Source organism: Plodia interpunctella, chromosome 9, assembly GCF_027563975.2.
Source record: "Plodia interpunctella isolate USDA-ARS_2022_Savannah chromosome 9, ilPloInte3.2, whole genome shotgun sequence".
In the NCBI taxonomy this organism is placed as follows: domain Eukaryota; kingdom Metazoa; phylum Arthropoda; class Insecta; order Lepidoptera; family Pyralidae; genus Plodia; species Plodia interpunctella.
The window spans coordinates 6,719,460-6,743,451 of record NC_071302.1 but is presented as its reverse complement, the minus strand read 5'-3'; the positions used below and the strand labels follow the sequence as shown (position 1 = coordinate 6,743,451).

General features: G+C 33.1%; 1 long non-coding RNA gene across 1 annotated transcript; it reads left to right on the top strand.

The window, feature by feature from the left end:
- Positions 1-2,414: 2,414 nt before the first annotated feature.
- LOC128672324 (uncharacterized) lies at positions 2,415-23,270 on the top strand. The gene is made up of 3 exons (XR_008404946.1): positions 2,415-2,511; positions 22,270-22,313; positions 23,040-23,270. It is a non-coding gene; the product is annotated as an uncharacterized LOC128672324 (long non-coding RNA).
- The last annotated feature ends 722 nt before the right edge of the window (positions 23,271-23,992 follow it).

The window sequence follows — 23,992 nt, the reverse complement described above, 5'->3', positions numbered from 1 at the left end:
CCACTCGTCCTGAAATTATTTCATACCCACGATATACACTTTAAATATTTTTATTGGAACAGCAATTTAAGTAAATCCTCGATTTCATTTGTAATTTTAAACTCACTAGTGATTGCACAAACGCCGCCAAAACGTCGCAACTTGGAGATATTACAATATAACACCAACCTCCGCCAATGTCCTGACTAATTTTGTTGATGCTGTTCTCAAACAAAATAAAACGACCTTAAATAGTGCCATTTCAAATATTCTGCGATCGTATACATTAAACATTTTCACGGATTATCTTTAAAAGTTTTATACTCTTGAATTTAACTATACTAACTAATACTGGGAAAATATTTATTTCTTGTAATTATTTTGTAAAGATATTGTATGTAAACATTATTTCAGATATTTTATCGACTTTCCATAGATAAGTAAGTTGATATCCATAATAATATTATAAAGACCGGGCCGATTTTGATGACATTTGATGATTCACAGAAATCACGAAACGTTCAGATGTAATATATATGTTACTGTAACATTATATGTAGCCTATAGGCTACTGTTTTTGGTAAGGGTAAAACCCAAAAAAATGACAGATAAACCATAAGACAGATAATGGTATCAAATTAGGAAATTTGATAATCCATTATTATTCGGTTTATTTGTCCGAAATGTATAGAGCTTAGCTTACACCGAAGAATATCAAAGACATGAACGAGACAGAGACCGGCTTATCAAAATTCAATATCTTTATTTGTACTGGAAAAGGACGGTGCATTCATAGCTCGACTAATCTCGACGGAACAATGTAGCGTCTCAATTCTAAACTGTTTGTTCCGAAATGTCCAAAGACATATTTTTCAGAATCAGATTTTAGACCTTAATCTCACTGTACTATGGGCTATACTTCTTTAAATATTTCATAATACTGAAGACATTTATGTTTTAATATGTCAACATTCATATGCTTTTGGTACGGTGTTTATAACATTGTAGCATTGGAGTCGATTTGAGTCCCACTGGGCAGTCATTCGCTTATTCTGAGGGTAATTAGGGGAACAATAATTGATAAATTTAATAATATGGTAACTGGTTAATAAGCCGAGAAATTTACCTACCGCAGCGTTGTTATTTTCCTGTATTTTTATATAAATTGAACCGGCTGATAAAATGCAGGTTTGTTTATTCTTAATTCAAAAATGATTGGCTTTTGACCAGCATGCTATGATACGACGTGCTTCGTAGCATTAAGTAAAAATCAAATAACATGAAACAATTTAAAAGACGTAATTTAACCAACATCTTGTTTGTTTTAAAACGCCATGGGAGTTCGCACAAATCCAAACCCCATAAAATGTGTTAATTAATCTATGACAAAAATTTAACTGTCAAATAATTAAAATAAAAAGTACAATCACACACAAAAGTGTGCCACCGGTATTGGCAAGTGGGACGATAAATCAGCGTGTCCGGGACGCGCCGCGCCGCGCCCCTCCCCGCCGCCCGTCCCCGTCCAAAATGGCCGACCTCCAGCTGACAAGCAAGTCTTATATTTTTTGCAAGTCAACCATTTTACCCACTCCGCGCTGCTAAATGGTTTGAATATGATTTTAATTTTTGTGAGATTTTAAATTTACTTAGTGTGATAAATTTTCTTAATTTCTCAAGTCTCAGCAAAATTTTACGTTTTGAAAGAAAAATAAAATTTATTTGACTTGTTATTCACTGAACTCACTTTATTTTTAATTAGTTATTTAGGTGTATGTTAGTAAAATATAAAACAAATAACATTTGACTATTAAAAGAAAATTCTCAATGTAGACTTAACTTTTCACAGTGTTCTATCTACTTAATCCTATGCTTAATACCGAATACTTAGAAGAAAAGTTTAATTGGTGAATTTGATTCTAATCTATAAAGCCTTTGATTAAAATACCCAAAGTAAAAGGAATTTTAATGTCAAAGACCTCAACCGTGCAGCATTCACTAAATATACTCGTATCTTTAATATCTTCTTAATCTCCACGAAGAATAATATTTTACTTTACTCTGTACAAGTTGCCTTGTTCCATCTTTATGATATTAGGCTAAGTTCGCGCCGAAAGGATTAAGGCAGCTCTTAATTCAACGCTCCCGGGCTGAAATAAATTTAACACCAGGAGCTTATAAAGAAAAACTTGTGATATACCCTTTGAGATATATCGTTCTAAATATAAGAAAATCTTTGCATAACTCGATAAAATGTGAGCGACTGTACTGCAACATTGTAAATAATTTAGTCAATTAAAATAGGTATAATGTAAAGTTTGTGTTACCAGACGGTCACAAGTGCTATTACGTCAGATTTAGTGTGTTGTACAAGTTGGCTTTTAAATTCGGCAGTATTTTACGCGAGTCATACGACTCACACGCTATACAGCTACGCGCGCCAGCGTTTTAATTGCTGTGCGAATTATACGTCGGGATGACAGCTGCATGTGAATAAAGCCTTAACAGTGCAGATACGTGGTAATTGGAACGGTACGCTCGATATTTTATTTTCCTCCTCAATTTTATTTTATTTTCAGAGCGGAACGCCTCTTGCAAAATGGGAGGTAATTGTAGGCTACACGACGAAGGGTTCCCTTTTGGGAATAATTGTACAAATATAGTAGAGCCTGTGGGAGAATTTAATGTTAGGTTATGTCGGCAACGTTTTAGGACGCGCATTATACGCCGCTGGACCAAGGACCAAATTATAGCGGCAACGAGTTCCGTAAAAGCGATGAGAACTAATGACCCTATTGGGCCCCCTAACTTGTTGTATGAATATTTTTATAGGACATTACTTTAATTTTCAGACTGGTCTATTAATTTTGATGGTGATGTTTGATGAAGAGTGTTTCGCTGAATTGTTTTGTCTCACGGAAATTGACACGGCACGTCGCGTTGTACAATGCAAAAATAAAATGCATTTTGAATAAAGTTAGAAAATAAGATAAATAATACATATTTTACATGTGAGTAGGTAGATAAAATGTATACGTTTAAGCAAGGTATACACGTTTAATAACACACAGTACGTCTGCGGACAAACAGCATACAGCGCACAATTTTGTGAATTTTATTAGAGCTGTGGAAAGCCATGGTTTAACAAAATCCGGGATTAAATGCCAGATGAAAATACGAGCCTACCTGTGACAAAGCGTTTTCCACACGCGTAATTAGCCGCTCCACATGGGGACTTAACTTCAGACGAGTTTCGTTCCTGTCCTGTATTTTATAGAACTTATTTTTGCATAAACAACCAAGCATCTATTGACAGAAAGTAAAGGTAAAAGCACACTCACCGGAGATGACCTCAGTCGGAGTTGAGCTTGCACACTGCACTTCTGAATATTTAAAATAATGAAAAGTCTGGACAACAGGCTGGGGCGTTCCCTTTTAAAAATGCACTGCACTCGAGTTTTAGTGCGGCCATGCAGGTTGGTCGAAAAGAAATTCTTGAGACCAGGGTAAGCACTAAAGGAGGTGCTCTCAACACCTCAAATAAACAGCTTTCAGTCAAACTGCAGACTGCATTAGTTTTAAACTCAAGAGAATGATCTATGATAACAAATGTGAGTTGCAAGATATAAATTAATTAGAATTAGTACAGCAAAGACCAAATACAATATTCCAGTTTATTAAGATGACAGAATATGAATTAAAAATCACTTTAGTTTTATAAAAATTTTTTTCAACACCAATAAATCATTTCAAATAATAATAAATAGAATTCCTTATTTCGAAACTAATATTATAAATGCGAAAGTCTGTCGATAACATTTTTGCGCCTAAACTAGGAGCATTTTGATGAAAATTGAATGAAGTCAGTCATAAGACGCGAGCGGAAAACAACTTGTTAGTATGTAGCCTAATATCTAGAAATTATTTAATATCGAGAAATTTACCCTTACTTTTTTAATGAAAATGCTAAGTTAATCCCTTTAATCCTGAACAAAAACGAAAGAGATTTAATCTAGAAAGTACGTAGTCTAATTAATGATAATTAGAAACAGGCTTTCCTGAAAAGGAAATGGAGGGTTTGGAAAAAACCTCAATGTACCGTAACCGTATTTAATACCGCTTTTCTGAGTACCTTACTCCATTTGAATAATTTTGTCGTAGATCTAACCACAGAACCCTCCACTTTATTCAAGAATTATTTAAATACAGTATAACTTCATTATTCAACACAAAAAGAATAACTTTTTTCATTTTCCAAGTGGATAATTTACTACTCATTATATATGTGCGGTTACGCAGAAATGCATATTAGATAATATAAAATGATCACATTTTATGTTATTTACTCTTTATAATGTGTCATTTATTGACTCATTAGAAGTAATTTAAAAATATAAAAGTTATTTAACGTCTAAAATTAATTCACAATTATAGAATCTATTTAACGAAAGTAAATGTCGAAAAACGCAGTAAATAAATTCAGATAACATTTTAATTTAGAAGATCATGACTTTATTATGTTTTAAGTATATTATAAATATATGTTTGTTAAACGCGTCATCTTAAAAAAAAATTCTGATATCTTGCGGCTCTCATTATTATTTACAATTGAGTGCACTATAGTTATTAGTAATCGCACAAAATGTAGCTAAATTGAGAACACTCTCGAAATACCACATAATTTTTGCATAATCAAGTTGCAGTGTCGTCTGTATGCAAATCTGATTGCTTGGCGTCCCAAACGAATCTCGATAAACCCCAATGGTTTCATCAGATATTGTAACGAGGGTTGCTTTTTTTAGCGAAGTTTGTTTTGTTTAAAATATTTTAATGACAAAAATGAAGTACCTACTAAATTTACTTATCGATGGTATAGCCGCTTCGTTATAATATGTATTCGATATTTATATACTTCAGTAATTAAGTATTTTGTTAAATAAAAATATATTTAGGCTTAACTAGTTTACGAGTATAGCTCTAATACAAGACCTTATACATGTAATAATATGATGTATGGATATAATATGACACCGGAGAATTATTTAGCAAAATATTATTAGTACCTAGCCCACGTTCCTTCTGCCATATTTTTCATCTTAACCCGGAGTATTGCTTCAAGTTGAGGCTATATCCTGACCCTGAGTTATATAATCCGTTTTATACATCGAACAAGGCACGAGCGGAAAGCGAACGGGCGTCGACAACGATTGATATACGGGGTGCAAACGCGCGCTGACTCACAACTACGGATTGCACGAGTGGTGTGTAGCTTAATTTAAAAGCGGATAGCGTAACAATTCTGAAATGTAAGTCTAAAAATCTTTATTTGCGGCTATATATATAATGGACTTTTTGACTTCGATGACGTGTAATGATAAGAAGAAGAAGATGTCGTGCTAAGAGACAATAACTACACAGACAGTGGTCGTAAAACCAAAGTCGAATTTATATAAGTATTTTAGCGAACCCAAGGCTTCGAGAATTGGCACATGGAAATGAAAATCGGGAGGACGGTCAAAAGAGAAAGAGAGAGAGAGTACTGTAAATAGCTTAAATTTATAAGACAAAAGTAACCGACAAAATCTTATAAATTGGACCATCCATAAAACCTTTTCATACGTGGAATTTTTACGAAAGCCGTGCGCTGTGTAGCGTAGGTATCTCGAAGAATTTTATTTCGAACCTTTGAAATGGTTTAGAGCTTTGGACTTAGATGACGTGAAATGATAAGCTACTTGATATTCTTTTTGATAAATGCATTGTGTTATCTTCTAAAGTTTTGTAATAATAACAACTGAGTTAAATAATACGAACTTTGTAACTCAACGCTTGTTACCGCTACCCCGGTGGTCCTTAGTTCGATTTCCAATGCGTGAACATATTTATATTCAATTTCACAGGTGTTTGCATATACAGTTTTGACGACCTCGGTGGTGCAGTGGTAAAGTTCTTGCCACTGAACTGAGAGGTCCCAGGTTCGATCCCAGGTCGGGTCATGATGGAAAATGATATTTTTCTGATTGGATGTTTATATATATATATATATTAGTTAGTATCCCATAACACAAATCTCGAACTTACTTTGGGGCTAGCTCAAGCTGTGTGATTTGTCCTAATATATTTATATTTATTTAGTTCCACCGATACTTAACAAATCTACATTACAGCAGTTATTTATCGAAATGAAATATTTCATGTTGTATTATATAGACATACAATTTATTGCTCTGTTTTTAATAAACGCAATTATAGATAAACATTCTATTCATGGACATGGAAATAGCTGCAGTCGTGAGAACGATCGATTCTATTTTTAAATCGATTTTCAAATTCCTCCATTCGTCCAAAACGTTCTATACATACAATAGTGATGTGGCGTACGTGTTGTTAAGGTAGGGATACACTTAATTCTAATGAGATTTAAACTAGTGGATCTCAAAGTTTTTAGTGTAAGAATCATTTTGAACTAAACGTTTGAACTCGGTTCTTTAACTATATGCATACCAAATTTCATCAAAATGAATTCAGCGGTTTAGCCGTTATAATATTATTTTATAATATTTATAATATTACTATGGATGTTTAAGAAATTACTTTGAGAAATTTTGAATAGGTTATACAATTTCATTATTCCTCTTTAAAAATGTTGTACTCTATACCTACTCCAGTTGCATTGTATATATTGTAAGGGCGGAGCTACACTAGTATCTACTATAATCGTATAGCGTGGTGGCTGGCGGGCAGAGCGTCGCCGCCGCCAATCTAAATAATTGACCCGTCCGCTGTCCGCCGACTTGCAAGTTCTTGGAACTGAAAATACGTGGAGTTGTACTTTCAATAAAATTTATTGTGATTATTTAACGAGATCAGAAATGAACAGTCTACTCATGCCAAGTGAGTTTGTATACTATTCTGACTCAGTCAGAAAGTCGTTATGTGGTTCATTCCACTAAATGACCACGATCTTCAGTCATGAGGAATACAACTTGAAGGAGAAGGATAATATTTTCTATGAAATATTTTGCATATATACATAAACAAAATATTTCTTAGAAGTACAAATTAGTTTTCCATCATCAATAAATTTAAATAAATTTAGTCATCTTTCTATATACGGCTCTACTATAAATAGAGGTCGCTACCGACTATGATCGGTACATGAATACATATAACTGCATTACACAATAAGTATCCTATCTAACTGTATTTTTAATTACTAGTACCACCGCCAGAGTCCTTCAAAAAGGAAGTCAGTGACGTCAATTTGGAAATGTCACAGAGTTAAAAATGGTGCTCATTTAGAAGGCGCCAAGGAAGTTGACGCAGGTGTCAAATAATGCAGCATGGCGGTAAATTATGGAGGCGTACGCACCGCCAGGTATGGAGCTACACAGCGCAAGACAAGACGCCTTTGGCTATGTGCATTGAATAATAATTAGGTTCATCTGATTCGGTATGCATTCTATACTGATTTACTAGTCTACGCTCTACGCAGTACTATGTGACTATAGTCCTTTGTGGTTACCCTAATTAAACTTCTAAATTGCGGTGGTTGCTAAGTATATTTACTATTAATTCGGATTGAATAAATTGTAGTAGATCATACATATTTATACGTTTTTAGGGGTCTTTAATTTTAAAAAGAAAACTATGTATAACGACGACTCCACTCATTTCCGTTTTCATATATAACAGTAAAGGGTGGAAGTAAGAAGTAAAAAGAGGAAAAAAGTGTATTATTAGTCTCTTACCGAAATGGAATTGGAACATTCCGCGCAGAAATTCCAGCAAATATTCGCTTCGCTTTACTTAGCTGAGGCGGTTCTGCTACTTTTACCTACAAATTTAAGTGAAATTCGGGTAAGTAATGTTACATTTACTGCACTTTATTTTTTGTTACTTCTAAAGGTTTACGTGAATTATGTCTGTGTTTTATTATTCACGCCATATTTTTTTAAATGTACCTATCACAGGTGAGAATTGACAGGGGTGCTAATATAATAATCACTTTAATATATTTTAACAACAATACCATCAAACATCTATCTACCTAATTTAGGTACATTATAAACTATTCCGATTGGGAAATTAATAGCTGAACGAATATAAGGTCATTTCAAAAATAGAGCTGTCAAAAATCGATATAATGAAGACTTTATGTATTTTAATTTCTTTGAAGATGCCGCGGCGACGGATCAGAGAAAGGATAAATAACGCTGTCCGGAGTTAGGCTTCATTGTAAAGATATTCCCGAGAAGTTACGAGCAAGACAGGTGTGATGTCAAATTAACTTCTTATGTAAAGTCTCTTTTTATACAACACCGACTGCTTAATAACCCCGAGGGATCGTAGTAATGAAGGTCTCTTGGATTTTTCCCAACTTTGACCTCTTTCGTGAGTTAATTAAGAAGTTGGGAAATTAAGCTTGATGAGTTGCTCAGTATCGGTGCGCTTAACGTAATTTATATTCGGTTTTGAATAGCCTCATGAGCGACCAACCTGCATGGGAACTCTCATAGTTCACGCCACAAGTACCTGAAACAGAATATAAATTGTTTGATTAAAGATTCACTAGCATACGTGTGCGGTCGTGATAAAGAAAAATCTGTTTACAATAAATGCAGAAATCGAGTTTGTGGCGACTGGTATTGAAGCGTAATGGTCAGCACATTAGTAATTCGATCCCGGGTTGTTGAACTCCGATTGAATAATCAGAATGTGAAGTGTGACAGCGGGTGTGGAGCTGTTGGTATAGACTATAGAATAGATAGATATAGTAGTATCGTTTAATCAAGAAAGCGGATGCATTTTGTGGTCAATGACCTTACTCTGAAACAGATGATTAGGTACATATCTTGCTACAAGTGTCTCGGCGGTAGCTTTATGCATCTACGAATTTAACTAGGTACCTATTCACTTTTTGCTCAGAAATATAGTGTATATTTAAAAAAGTGTTGCATTAATTAAACTTTTGCATGTTGAAATTAACGAACAGCGCACTTTTTCAACTAATCAATGCAGTATAAGATCTAACGCAGTTGTTTTTAGGAATGTTTCAGTCAAATTGTAAAGAATTACGAATGAAGAAAATCGTATATTTTTTTGCTTCCATGTTATTTTTTACAGTACTTTTTTCTTAATGATAAGACACGTAAGAAGGAAATGTTTAGATATTTTTATTTTAGGTACTCCGTCAAAACATTCCATTCAAAATCAATTGAGAATTTATGTTTTTTTCATCTTCAGAAAGTATATTTTATTATGACTTGTAGTTTAGAAGTACCGAATATATGAATATATACAGAATATATGAATGTATCAGTAACGTGTAAGATTACCTAATAAGAAGATAAAGAATAAATTGTACTTTTAGGATTGAAATCAAAATATGTAATAGGTTTTAATGCAAAATAATTATGAAATCTTATGATAGATAATCATTTAAAAATATTGTTACACTAATTAAGGCGCAAAAACTTGGCTTTGATCAATAATCTGGTAGCTTAGCTAAGTAATCTCTGAGAATATTATTTACCGAATACCTAGATATGTACTTAATAATAAAACAAATGGATATAATCGCCATTCATCAAAGTTACTGGCAGGTAAGACTGCTTCTCTTGATAAAAATGTTTACTAAATTAGAAGAAAATATCAAATTGTAATACAAGAATGTCACAGTATCGATAAAATTTCAATTCGCCAAGGCGCCAGATGTACCTCGCTTTATTGTTCTGCGTAAATTGAAACCGCTGCGTTCGCCAATTGTTTCTAAGTTATTGTTTACCTATTAAAATTTATTGGATAATATCTGCGGTAAACAATGTCCCATGATGCCTGGTTATAGCGGCGGTATGGTATTGGTCTATTGATATTGCTTGTCGTATAATGATGACATGTCTGTCAGTAGGTACTATGTGTAGAATATGTCTAAACATATACAACACAACAGTATTTTCTGAGTTAGGATGATATGTTATGACGATATATGGTTATTTGATCAATATGCTTGTACAGCTGGCTAGTTATTTCCGTCATTCATAGGTAAATAAAAAAATATTTTCAGGAATACACCCAAATTTTGTTTTTCATTATCTTCTTATAGATTTTTTTTCAAGTTTTTCAAGTTAATAAACTAATAACATATATTAATATGTAAAAGTGCGGATATCTGAAAATTTTATAGATCCGTATTTGCAGTCCCTCAGTATTTAGAAGAGTGTCAATTTACACACACACAATCAAATTAAATACTATCTTCGAAAATCAAAATTTATTTCGAGAATTCGTCGTAGTGCATCGGATCATTTCAGTGACAGTTAAGCCATAACTTACGCCAACAAAGTCGGGGCACAATGCACTTCTATGTAACTAAAAAAAATGATAGGTAGGTACCTCTAGAAAAACTACCCGCCCATACGAGTTTGGTACCTTCAATCTTTTAACATTCCTACCTTTTCCCAAAACCGTTAATTTGCTTAATTTGATTTCCAAAGTGCGCTCGCACTTTGGAAATCAAATCTAGTAACACACCCTCTTGTTTTCTCTGTTTTCCTTCTATTTGTATGTAGCTTAATTAGATAGACACCTCATTGAGTTACCTATCTATATAATTATCCTAATTAATTTGTAAGCGTTCAATGATACTTGATAATCATCTTCAATCACGCGACTTCGACTTTTTGTGACCTAATTTTTTTTTGTTCTACTAAATCATCAGTAAATTATCATATTTCCTCATAAAAAAGTTTGGGAGAAAAAAAAAATTAAAACTATAGAAGCCTGGCGTGTCATGGAAGCAAATAAAAAAATAGACGAACAAAACTAAACCTACAGATGATGAGTAGTTGAAATAACCTCTCTTCTTCGTTCGTCCTATTCCTCATGACTGAGGGTCGTGGTCATTACGTAGATTGAAACACGTAACAACATTCTTTGCACTATTATAGTTATTTTTGCCATTGCCTTCTCCATTTAACACACAACTTAATATTAAACCAGTGTGGTTTCCTCACGATGTTTTCCTTCACCGGAAGCAAGATTGGTATACAAACTCATTCGGTACGAGTAGGATTCGAAACTGGGACCTTTCGATCCACAGGCACACCGCTTCCTATTCACATCATTTCCTATTCCTAGCATGAAAAATACTATTCTTTTCATTCGCCTAACTAACATTTTGCTTCAGGCTATGCTCAAATATTGCCTACCAGATACGTGTGATCAGATATGACTATAAAACTATGACAGCAAAGAAATGAGACATAAAAACCTACGGAGCGTAACCAAGCAATATCCATTTGCGCCCAAATTCGGATACACGCGTCTCAATCAACTAAACGAGTGAACAAAATTACCTACATTCAGTCCTAATTGGACTGACACAAACGAAAGGGGTTATTGGACATTGGACACATATCAGTAGATATGTAAAGTACTCGATTCCATTGAGATAACGAGTATTTTTGAGGCAATGACCTCAATTTTTCAACAAAATCACATGATTATTTCGTAACATTTCGATCAACATGATTTCTTTATACTCTAATAACTTTTGAATATAATATACGAATACGTGCTTACGTCAAATTATTTATAAATATTATTTTTTATCTATGCTCGTCTCCGCCTCGTGCAACAATGTGTATTGATTGGGCGAGCCAGAGGAGGCGAGTCGGCGTTCTATTTTCGAATCTCGATCCCAAATTATATCACGATTATCAGACCGGTTCGCGCTCGTATTTCGTTCGATTATACGACTCGAGTCGGCGGCAACACGATTTCCACAAACTGCATGCAATTAAGATCATTCATTAAGTAGTATTAGTAATGAATATATGAGATATAGAGTAATCGATTGATAAAGACGTATACGAAATGCCCTACGCCATGCGTGGGTTTATTAAACCACTTGGTGAGTAGACCCGTTCAGGAAACATATTTTATGAAAGATGATATGTAAATTGCGGTACCTATGTGGTGCATTTATAAGCGCAACCGGTTTTGTATTTGTCTGATATACATCAGTGCCAGTTAACCAAGGAGACTGTTGAAGATAGTAAATTGATTAATTTATGTGAAACTAAATAAGGATGCAGACATACTGGCTTACTTGAGTAATAAGTATACATAAATACAATATCACGTTTTTATCTTTTACAAGGTAGACAGATTCAAGGCTCTCAAAGTCCACATTTAGCTGTATGGTGGGCTTGGCCAATATACTTTTTCATAATGTAGATAGTATTCTAGGAGATATGGTGAAAAAACCTTAATTAATTGTTATCTATCGCAAATAAATAGATATTTAATTACATTTACTAAGTGTAAATACATCAAAACAAAAATTTCCACATTAATTTACTGGAGCCGTTGAGGTTAATTAACAATCAAGATATCGGTACCTATCAAAGCAATTAATAAAATTATAAATTATTGCAGATAAATCTTCGGTTTGCTATTTGAGAACGAGCCAACACTTGAATGTTATTAATAAAAATATTAGTACAGCAAAAAATAATAAACCATAGAAAATTCACTTGGCATTCCTCATGATTATTTTATCTAATCCAATCATTACGATGCAAATATCCGATATAGATGATACACCCACATAAAATAAAGTTACTAATAAAGTCATATGAGATAGGGAACATCCAATCTTGGGGTATGCTCTCATATCTTTGTCTCAAGGTATTAGGCCGAACCAATGGCGGCAGCCGATAGATGCCGATGGTTTGCAATAACAATAATGTGGGAACGGATCTGGGCGACCTGCCAGCGACCTATCGATCCACCAACAAAACCGAACCAGACTAAATTGACCCCCAAAAATAGTCACAGCGCCCCCCAAATTATCAAAATGTTGGAACGCGAAGAGAAGAGAGAGAGCTCTCGTTATCTTGGTTTTGCAGATGTTCAAGTAGGTCAGAGGGAGAATTTACAAACACTACTACATGCGAATGTGGATTTTTTCGATATCGCTACGATTCTGATGAGGTTAGGTGGGCTTATGCGACAGTAAGTGAATTGAAAAGAATGCAATGAGCGGTGGAATAGCTAAGGAAAACATATATTTTTTTAATTTCGTAAAGGAACTGCGCTTTATGTATTTTTCAATTAATTCACGTTAAGTATATAATATGTTAAACTTTAAAATTCTAAACTAGTACTAAACTAGTATATAGTATACTAATACTATATACTAGTTTAGTACTAGTAGTATAATAAACTTGTTTTACCTTAAATCTAATTATAAAAAAACCTAGAACCCTTTTTAGAATCTTTTTCAATGATGGGAAGGCAAGGAATTAAGCTATAGCAAATATTTTAATTATATCGTAACACAGAAAAATAAGTTTTATTAAAAAAATATATTTACTAGGTAAGTACATATAAATAATTTAAGTAAAATTTAAATTTAGTCAAATCATTGCGTAGGGGCCAAAGTTTTATTCCCATTGGAGCTATAAATTATTATTTGATAAAAATAAAAATCGACATGATCTAGCAAACAAGTTTGATGAAACCAATGCAGAGGAATTCAGCGGATATTTGATGAAAATCTCCGTGGCGCAGATCCGGACGCTCGTAACAAACTTTTTCAATCTCAACTCGGTGGCCCGTGTACTCTAGTTTCTCTTATTAGGTATTCTGTATTCCTCATGCCACATGTAGGTATACAAGTTTTGCCATCACATATATGTTGTATTAAGATAGTAAAAATATTGGAGATTTTTACGACCAAGTGTAGTAAGTTTTCCCAAAAAATTTATTCTTTGTTTTTACCAAGCGCTTTTCTGGTCGCATGTCCAGCCAAAGAGTTTTGAAACCTAGGCTCCGTTTGCCTACATTTTCTTTAAGATTTCGCACGAACTTTGGCATTTGGGCACTAATATTCTCATATTTACAATATCAAGAAAAACGTTTAATTAGCAAATAGGTATTTTACGTCAAGATCCTATCTCATAAGTTCTTACATTTATATACTTCTGGATTAGTAAGATTTAGTTCATTGTTTTATTTATCCCATCATGCATTTGTTCACGTACATAAATAGTTTTAAAATGCAAGACTTCATTTGCAGTCTGCTTGTATATGCATAGAACTTGTCCTGTCAATCAATTGTAGGTACAGACCTGCCTGCATATATTTTCTATTATTCACAACCTCCAAAAGGGTCTTACTTCGACTGTGAAGAGGTACCTGTATAGTTCACACTTTTCTTGAAATAAAGATACTGGCCACTCTGTTTTAATCAAAAGGTTTTATATTTTTGATAACAAAGATTAAAAATAATTAAACCTAATTTTAAATTATTTTTTAAAATATAAATATATTTTTTTAATTAGAATAAAGAATTTCCATTACAAGACGCCTATTGTATATCAAGTATATAAGACCAACATTTATCTACGACCCCATGAAAGTATCAGATAAGTACCTATTGCAAAGTGCAAGATTTCAATATCAACTTAAATAGAAAAAAAAGTTACACACACGAATCCATGTATCATTTAGTTAATGCTGAAAAAAAACTTCAAATAAATAACAAAACTTAAATTTTGTTTTCTTAAGTACCTATAAATAAATTCCACACGAACCACAAGCACCTCTTATTTTCGACTTTCTTCCAAGTTTCTGCTCAAGATAAGTCTTACCTACCAATCGTACACTTAACGCAGTCCAATCTGTGTTGACCTTTGAAAAATGACCCGTTTCCCGCTTTTTAAGTGCATTTCCTTGGAGCAGAATGAGGGTCGAGGTGTCAGGTAAAAGTGGCCGAGTTTTGAGGTACTAGAGAAGGGATGCCTTTAGGCGACAATCAGGCGCACTTGAGATAAAATATGTAAGGTCACCTTAAGACCTTCCTTGCGACTTGAAAGGGCTGAGCGATTTAAATTCCTGCCTTAAGAGCTCTTTGTTTAGACTATTCGCCCTCCGAGGAATTAAGGATTATTTGTCGGTTTAAGTGTGACGTTTAGCGTTATGACTTCATTATTGACATTTTCAAAATGCTTTACTTGAATTTTGTTACAATACAAACATCAAGATGACAAAATTTTAAAAATAATCTTACTCGGTTGATAGCTTTTTCAAACCATCTTATCTGTTTATATAAATAAGTTAATCTAGAACTTGGCTTTAATATTAATGCGAAAATAAGTTTGTTTGTTACCTCTTCACGCTCTATCTACTCAACCAATCTTCTTGAAATTTTGCATACATTTGAATAAGTTTGAAGTATGGAGAAGGTTATGGGGATATATACCTTTCATCCCAGAAAATTAACGCGGGTTAAGCCGCGGGCAAAAGCTAGTATAAAGTGAAAGACCTGTAACATTTTCATCTATATAGTAAAACTTTACTCTGAAATTGGTTATTAAGCATACAAAATATTTAAGTACATATCTAAAAATAGCAAATTTCTTGTCATTTAGAAGAAAAAACAGTCATATCCATTTATATTACCCTACGCAATAACGTGGCAATGTAAAACAGCGCTTCTGTGTTTGTAATAAAGGTTAATTGATGTGTAATTGCAGTTTTTCAGTGAAGTCGACTTGTAGGTGAGTTTGCGATTCGTTAGTAGCCCGTCGGCACGCAAACTCGCGTGACCGTCGGAACTACGAACCTTAGTAGATACCCTATATAGTCCTATACTGTACACGCAGTACTTACAGAGCTACATAGTAATATGCCCACAAGAATTCATTTGACATGCTATCAAGGCTTTCCACTTATAAATATTAGGTATATGTATTTATTGTTTTAATTGACATTTTGATTGATTTTTTTATGAAAATTGCTAAAAACCAAGTGTAATTTATATGAATACATAACATGGTGTAATTCAAATGAAAAAAGGAAAATTCCTAGTTTAAAATTAAAGTCAATTTTAAAATAGGACGATGTAGTAATCGTACACATTCTTAGAATGTAATTTATATGAAATGCAGATCTAAATAATATCCCGAAGTAATATGCACTGCGTTTATATATATGACACAAAAGTCGATAAATCATTAAGATCATAAAATTAGAAAGTTATTATGCTGTTTCTGTAACTTAATTGATTTATTGTTTTAACAACAGTTTGTGGAAGTTGTATGAAATTAATAGGCGTGCAATAAAATTATGACCATGAGTCACAATTCGTGACTGACAAATATTAGTGTGATTTATGCTGTACCTATATAGCTTTCTACATCGACTTGCAACTTGCTCAACAAACAGTGGTTATTGGAAAGAAATTCAAATATTTTTAACAAATTAAAGACGGGTTTCGGTAAAATTTATTGTCCAATTTATTGCTGACACAAGTAGAGATCTGTATGGCTTATCCATATATATAAAACGAAGTCCTCTGCCACGTCTATTTGTCCGTGTCTTTCCACGATAAACTCAAAAAATGTGAAAATCGTATGAAAATCCATGCACTACTCCATGGATTTTCATACGATTTTCACCAATAGATTATGTGATTCCTGAGGAAGTTTTAGGTGTATAATGTATTATGTTATTGCCCGAGCGAAGCCGCGGCGGGCCGCTAGTATACTTAAAAACCATTACTATTATTACCTTAAAAACAGTTCTAAGTTTCTAGCCCTAAGCGAGAATGAAGAAAAAGTGACACAATCTAATGCAGCATTTTCTCCAATCATATTTAAATATGAACCTTAAGGTTCATAATACATTGTTTTTTATACTTTTTCAAGTTCTTTCAGCAATTTTATGATAGAAGATGCAGTTAAAAGATTAGTTAATTATGCGTGAATTAATTAATGGTATACTTCAAAGTACCTGCACGCGTGTTTGCAGGAAGTAAAGTAAGAGAAATTGTCATTAATTATTATATAACTTTGACGCTAATGTACCGTACCTCTGAATTAATCCGATTTTGTAATTAGTGAATATTATTTAATTATGGTTTTGTAATTAGAAAAATTATTCGAGAAGGAATTATAGTGGGACTTTTTTGTGGAAATTAATTCTTTGTGGCGAGTCGTTCCGCCCTAAAATTTTGAAGATTATTTGTTTTTAAGACGAACAACAAAATACATACGTTTATGTAGTTAACCTGAACAAATAGAGCACAAGCGGTTACTTAAAAAGACTTTCATTTTGAATATCTAACAACTTGTGTAGGTTCTTTTTGATTTTTATCGTAACTTGTTTACACGACTAGATAATGTACTCAATCTTTATTTACGAAGACATGTAGATTTTATCAGAAACCATTGCGTAGGAATGGCTCTATTCAGATCAAGCTGATTATACTGAGTGGCTAAGGAGACTGAAGGTACTTTATAGAACGTACTGTTAAGACAGCTAGGATATTTACTCATTATTTACTAGTGACACCGATATCTGTTAATAAATTAGTTTGTAAATGGAACTTTAAGTAACCCACGCTTCTTCAAAGTTTAAGGTAAGGAAATCATAGTAAAAATTAAATTGTTAAAAAAAATAATAATCTGAACTATTACGTTAGCTAGCATATTAATTATACTTATTGATTTACCCTTAGCTACAATGTGTTAAGTTAATTCTTACCAACTTCATAGGAGTAACTGTTTAATTCGCACACACAAAACATAGGACAATGCAAGATGTATACATATAAAAATATTACTAAATTAGGCACATTTCATTTCGACTTTTAATCACATAATATGATTTACACACACACCATTTACGTACACGTTTCTACAATCACAATATTAAGTCACAATTAAGAAACCTAAATTAATTTTATACTTAAACACGCGATGACTTCACTCTGTAAGCAAAATGTTTCAACTAAACATGAATTTGAGGCAAAGCCGTTAGAATATTTTTATACACATTAGTGAGAGGCCAATGTCACAAAAGTATTGTGTATCTATATTGCCCTATAAACGACTTGTCCCTAACAGCATTGTACGGTAACCCTTTGAGACCAGGTTTTTTATTTTTTTGCTCCAATTTTTTACATGTCACCGCAGTTACGAAACACAGTAACGCTCATTATTACGTTTAAAAAGTAAGTTGCAGAAAAACCAACGAAATAACATTGTATTGTAGCAAAAAGATGGGCGAGTGACGCAAAAAATGTGGTCGAGACTTTTAAAACCGTAAAAAAGGTTGCTTTTTTAATAGTAATGCAGTATCAGTAACAGAAATTGGAATTAAAAAATATCGTAGTAATTTTATATTCCTAATTTAATGCTAAGGCTACGTCGATGTAACAATATTATAAGTAGGTATACCTACCTATCTTCAGATATAAATGATGTCTATGTCAACTAAAAAGAAATCATTCTAATCCTGATTAATTTTTTTTTATTCATATAGGTACCTATTAGGTCATGTGTTTTGTTTACTATATTTGAGTTTGATGGCACTTATTTAACTCTTTTTTTTAATAAACGGTAAATGTGTTTATTTTATTCCTTACTATGTTCGTTATTGATGTGCACAAAAAAGGATAAAGCTGAATGTAGTTAGCATTTACTATTATGACTTTCTTATTTATTAATATGCAGAGAAGTAGAGGATATGAAACAAAAATTTGTTGTATGAATATTATTATCATAAATCATTCGCTAGAAATATATTGAATTTGACTTCCACGCTAGGTATGTTAACTAAATAAGGAATATCTATCTAGCTCGGTCGATCATAAATTTATGACCATCAAATGGAAAGTCTAATAATAAAATTAAAAAAATATTTTAATATTGATGATGCTTATGTAAAATATTATTTATTATACTTTACAAAATGAAGGCATCAAATCACAACTAAAGTAAATTAATTCGATCTATGACATAATAATATAATTAAAATAAAATATAATAATTTACTCATTTTGTTTTCCGTTCCCCCGCCCCGCATAAAGTTTCTGTGTGTGTATCAGTTATACGACGTTAACAGGAGATGCTTTTGCTTGTGTGAGTAATTTATGTTAAGTTCTGCCCTTCGATACGAGATGGCGCTGTTCTCCTGATCGTGTAAAAGTTTGTGATTATAAAAAAATGTTTTTGTTGATCTTTGTATTATGGCCTTTTAATGTGTAGTGTATTCATTCTTTTTATTAATGTATTATTTTAGATGGATTTTTATTTAAAATTTCATGATGTTGACGTTGAAAATCAAGCATTTTTTTTTATTTATGAATGGAAATTATAAACAAAATTTAATTTAGTGAGAACAAAATAAGTTCCCTAATCTTTTAAAATTTCCTAACTCTTACGGAAGTACAGACACGCCAAGTGCGCTGCGGAAAAAGTCGGAACTAATACCTACATCCTTCGATTTATGTCTCGTAAACGACAGCGCTTTCACAGAGCTATAAAACCTAACAAAAATATGTTAAGAGCCATTTTCCCAAACAAAGTGGAAGCACTTGCGACATTTTGTTTCGTGTTTAGTGTTAAATGTGTTTAAGGCTGCACTTGTACCTTTTACGGCAATATAAATCGTTTTCGCGCCATGTCTATTTGAGAACTTCATTTAATTACTTTATTATGTAATGTTTGTGACAGATCTGTGATTGTTTTATTATCACGTCATTACGTTACTTATATTGTTTTTAAAGTTATGAAACTACAGAAAGAATAATTATTGCATGCATATCATCATGGCTAAGGGGTACCTATAAAGTTTTAAAAGAAAAAAGGTCAGCAACGCTTGTTATAAAATTGAAGCCCAGTCATCAAAACTTGGAAGGTTTATTTTTACTTGGACCGCGTGCTTTGGGAGTAACAGCCGAAAAAATAAACTAGGAGCGAGGATGAGAGGGACAAAATTATTCGAAGGTTGATCCAAAATTTACCATTATGTGATTAAATTTGTTTTTTTCTTATGTAAGATAATAACATTTTCTTCTCATTGTCCATGCATTATATTGTATCCACTGGACCATCAATACACAACCCAAAAGCAAAATAATCCAAAAAAGGTCCTCCTTTACTTATAGCTCATTCAAGCAACTTTTTTAATATTTTATTCTGTTTTTTTAATATTCTGCACCTGTACTAGATGATTATTCATAACTCTTCTGGTACTCATAGGATCTTCTTATATATCGCATATAATTAAGATTAAATCTTGTAGGTCCTGTAGATCACCACGTTTTTGATGTGAGTTATAATGATATATATGATGTAAGTCAGTTAATATGTATTTGATGCATAATATAAAAAAGTCCAGTACCTATTGTTTGATATTATTATTTTAGAATAGAAAATTTTTAACTTGCTGTTAACGATAGACTAAATAATTATGAGAAAATAGGTTACCTAGATACGAACTATACCTAGACTTCCGTAGTCTGACTTACCTATATGTTATAGCTATGAATACCAATTTATTTTCAATAACTTAAAAAATCGGTGACCGGTCCTAACCTAGGGCACAGAAAAGGGGGCAGACCTAGGAAGAGGTCGAATGTGATGTTAGATATTTCAACAAGGATCGAAAATACTACAGACATTGATGCATGGAAAGAGCGTGGGCAGGCTTTTTCCCAGCAGTGGGACATGTTGTAGCTATTAAACAAAAAAAAAACTGAAATACAGCGAGCTGTATTTTCGATAAATAAAAAATGAGAGAATATTTTAATATCCTAACTAATATTATAAATGCGAAAGTAAGTTTATTACCTCTTTTGACGCTTTATTTGCTGAACCAATCTTCTTGAAAAATTGCATACATGTAGTTTAAAGTAGAGAATAGGGTAACTTTCTTGCCGGGAAAATAAATGTTCCCGTAGGAAAATTATGCGGGCGAAGGCGCGGGCAAAAGCTAGTAAGTATTGTATATTTTTGTACCTATTATGGTTCGTTGGTGGAGAGGCAGACAGAGAACGAACGAGGTGGCGTGATGATATCCAGCGTCTCTTGGCAGAGTAATAGGAAACCTCATTATATTGCGAGTTGTGGGAATAGAAAAGGTAGGACCTTTTGCCCAGCAATGGGACACAGATTTAGAAAAAAAAAACAGATGTACTATTTGACAAAAGCTAAATAAATATATACGGTCAAATCACACAGATTAAGCTAGCCCCAAAATAAGTTCGAGACTTGTGTTATGGGATACTAACTCAACGATACTATATTTTATAACAAATAGGTACATATATAGATAAACATCCAAGACCCGGGCCAATCAGAAAAGATCATTTTCCATCATGACCCGACCGGGGATCGAACCGGGGACCTCTCGGTTCAGAGGCAAGTATTTTACCACTGCGCCACCGAGGTCGTCACAGTATCATTTTATGAGATTTAAATCATCTAGTAACAATACATATTGTCTTATTCTTAATTTACTGTTTCTCGCAGCTCTGACGATAGTTAAACTATATAGTATATAACTTTGAGTCATATTTACTCAAATTTTTACTAAAATCGGCTTAGCAGGTTATCTATGAAAGCGAAACAGACAACAGACAGATATTTATATAATATTAGTATTAAAGTGTGGATTAATGACAGTAGTTTTATCGTTCTACTAGCGGCCTGTCACAGCTTAGCTCGGTTAAAGACATAATAAATTATACCCCTAAACCTTCGTCAGGAATCGCTCTATCTATTAGTAATAACCGAATGAAAATCCGTGCAGTACTTTTTGATTTTATCGCGAATAGACAAACAGACGACAGGTAGAGGACATTGTTTTATAATATGTAAGGAAGAAGGCATATATTAGACACTAGCTGATGCCTGCGACTTCGTTCGCGTGGCCGAACAATTTTTGGTAAGGAGTCAAAATTATTAGAGAATAGTTTAGCTGAACTATTATGACTCTTCTTCAGGTGTTTTATACCTCAACAGAAAATGCTCAATGCTCATCAAACTGAACAACTTTTATTAGAGCGTCATTTCTGTTTCCTATAGTTTAGCTGTACCATCATGGGTCTATATCAGGTGTTCCATATCTTCAATTTTTATACCTGAACACTAAATGCTCATCAGGCTGAATAACTTTTGTTAAGGCGTCATTTCAATATTTCCTATAGTTTAGCTGTACCATAATTGTTCTCCATTAGGTATTCCGGTTTTCAAAATAATGTGTACCCTATATGTTGCCCAGGTTTAATAGCTATATAGCAAAAAAGTTTCATTCAAATCCGTCCAGTAGTTCCGAAGATTAGCGTGTACAAACAGACAAACAGACAGACAAAATTCTTACTCTTTTGCTGTGACTTTATCGCCTAATTTTATTTTTATGTAAATTTATTCAATCTACAGGATTTTTTTCTACTGTTTTATTATATGTATTGATAAGATACTTTTCTTTTAGGTAGTTAGCGGTCAATGCAGGCTATAGAACTTCTGTAACACCAGGTAAAGGACACTCTTTACGTAGTCACAGTTTCCCTGTAATTGTGGCGTGTGGTTCCGCCCTAGAATAGGGTCTCCATATGCTCCCGTGGATGTCATACAAAGCGACTAAAGGACAAACAACCTAAGCAGCTGACAGGCAACAATAGCATTCCCAAGGAGGGTTGATGTCAGGCAAGCGGCTTGTTGTAAAATCACAGCCGAATATACAAAATTTTACGCTGATGCATTTTTATATCAATATACGGGTATATCGATAAATTGTATATTACTAGATATTTCCCGGAGCTTCGCTCCCGTAGCATATAGCAATCTTAGATAATGTAGGTATCTTTCTAATGGTGAAATAATTTTTGAAATCGGTTTGGTAGATTACCGGCCTCAAACTGAGCGTATATAAACTCACAAAGTCACAAACGCTTACCTCTTTATAATAGTAAAGATTATCTTATATATTTATGTAAGACAACGAACTACAGGGACTGGAATTTTTGTAAACATATGTATAAAATTCTTACCTCAGTATTTTTATGTAGTTTGTTATTTTAAATTAGAAAATTTGACAGTTTTTTAGATGTGTATAGTAGGACAGTTTAGGTGTAATTCTCTAGATTATCTGAAATTAGATGAGCTACGAATTAAAATTATTTATATATTTGCGAATCTGAGCTTTTTATTATTTATGCAATAATATCAGTTTCACCGTGTGGCGACCCTTTGGCATTCTAGAATCTTCTGACCAGACTCTGGGCTGATATTGGGAGATACAACGCAAACCGAGCCAAGTGGGACTTCTCCAAACATCGCTTGTGTGGCTGCGGTGCCATCCAGTCTATATATGGCTCACCAGATATTATATCTTAATGCCCCACCAGATAAATGTCCTAACTTTTCTGCGCTAAATAAGACCCAAACGAGGCGAAGAGAGCTGTAACGTGGACAACTATAATTATAATAGCAATTCCGAATAGACAATGGCTCCTGTTATTAAACGTATTATTCGATATATCACTGAGTATTATTTTATTTCGTACCTTACCTTTAGGCATCTTTCGTATATATAACTATATACCTACCCACTTATGTAATAAAAAAATCTTTGAGATACAATTGTTTTGTTTTATGTTTTAGCATTGTAAATAAATTTAATTTCAGATTACAAGTTAAATCCAAAATTAAAATCGTCGCCAAAATTTGACTCTACGGTTTATAACTTTACAATTTCGTCGCTAAAATTTCGTTTTAAAACTGTACAATTTTTACAACTTTAGATATACATCGTTCATATCTATGAACGATGTATATCTAAAGTTGTAAAAATTCCTTACATCGTTCATATCTATGAACGATGTAAGGCATTGTATTACAAATTTAACACAAAATGAAATCGTCGCTAAGTTTTTACTCTATATTTTACAATCATTTTTAGCCATTTTTATGCCTTACAATGCAGACAGAACCAAAGTTGCCAAACTCGAAAGGCAGAATTACCTGTAGGCTGGACTTATTGATAGGATTGAGATTTTGAAAATGTGATAGGTTGCTAGCGTTTGAGAAGAACCTCCAGTTTATAGCCATTTCCAATTAACTATGTGTACATAAGCTTTCGTTCCCAAATTAATAGGGATCAAGTTATTGTAATTATTTGAATAACTATATTTTATTCTCACTTTACCAATCGG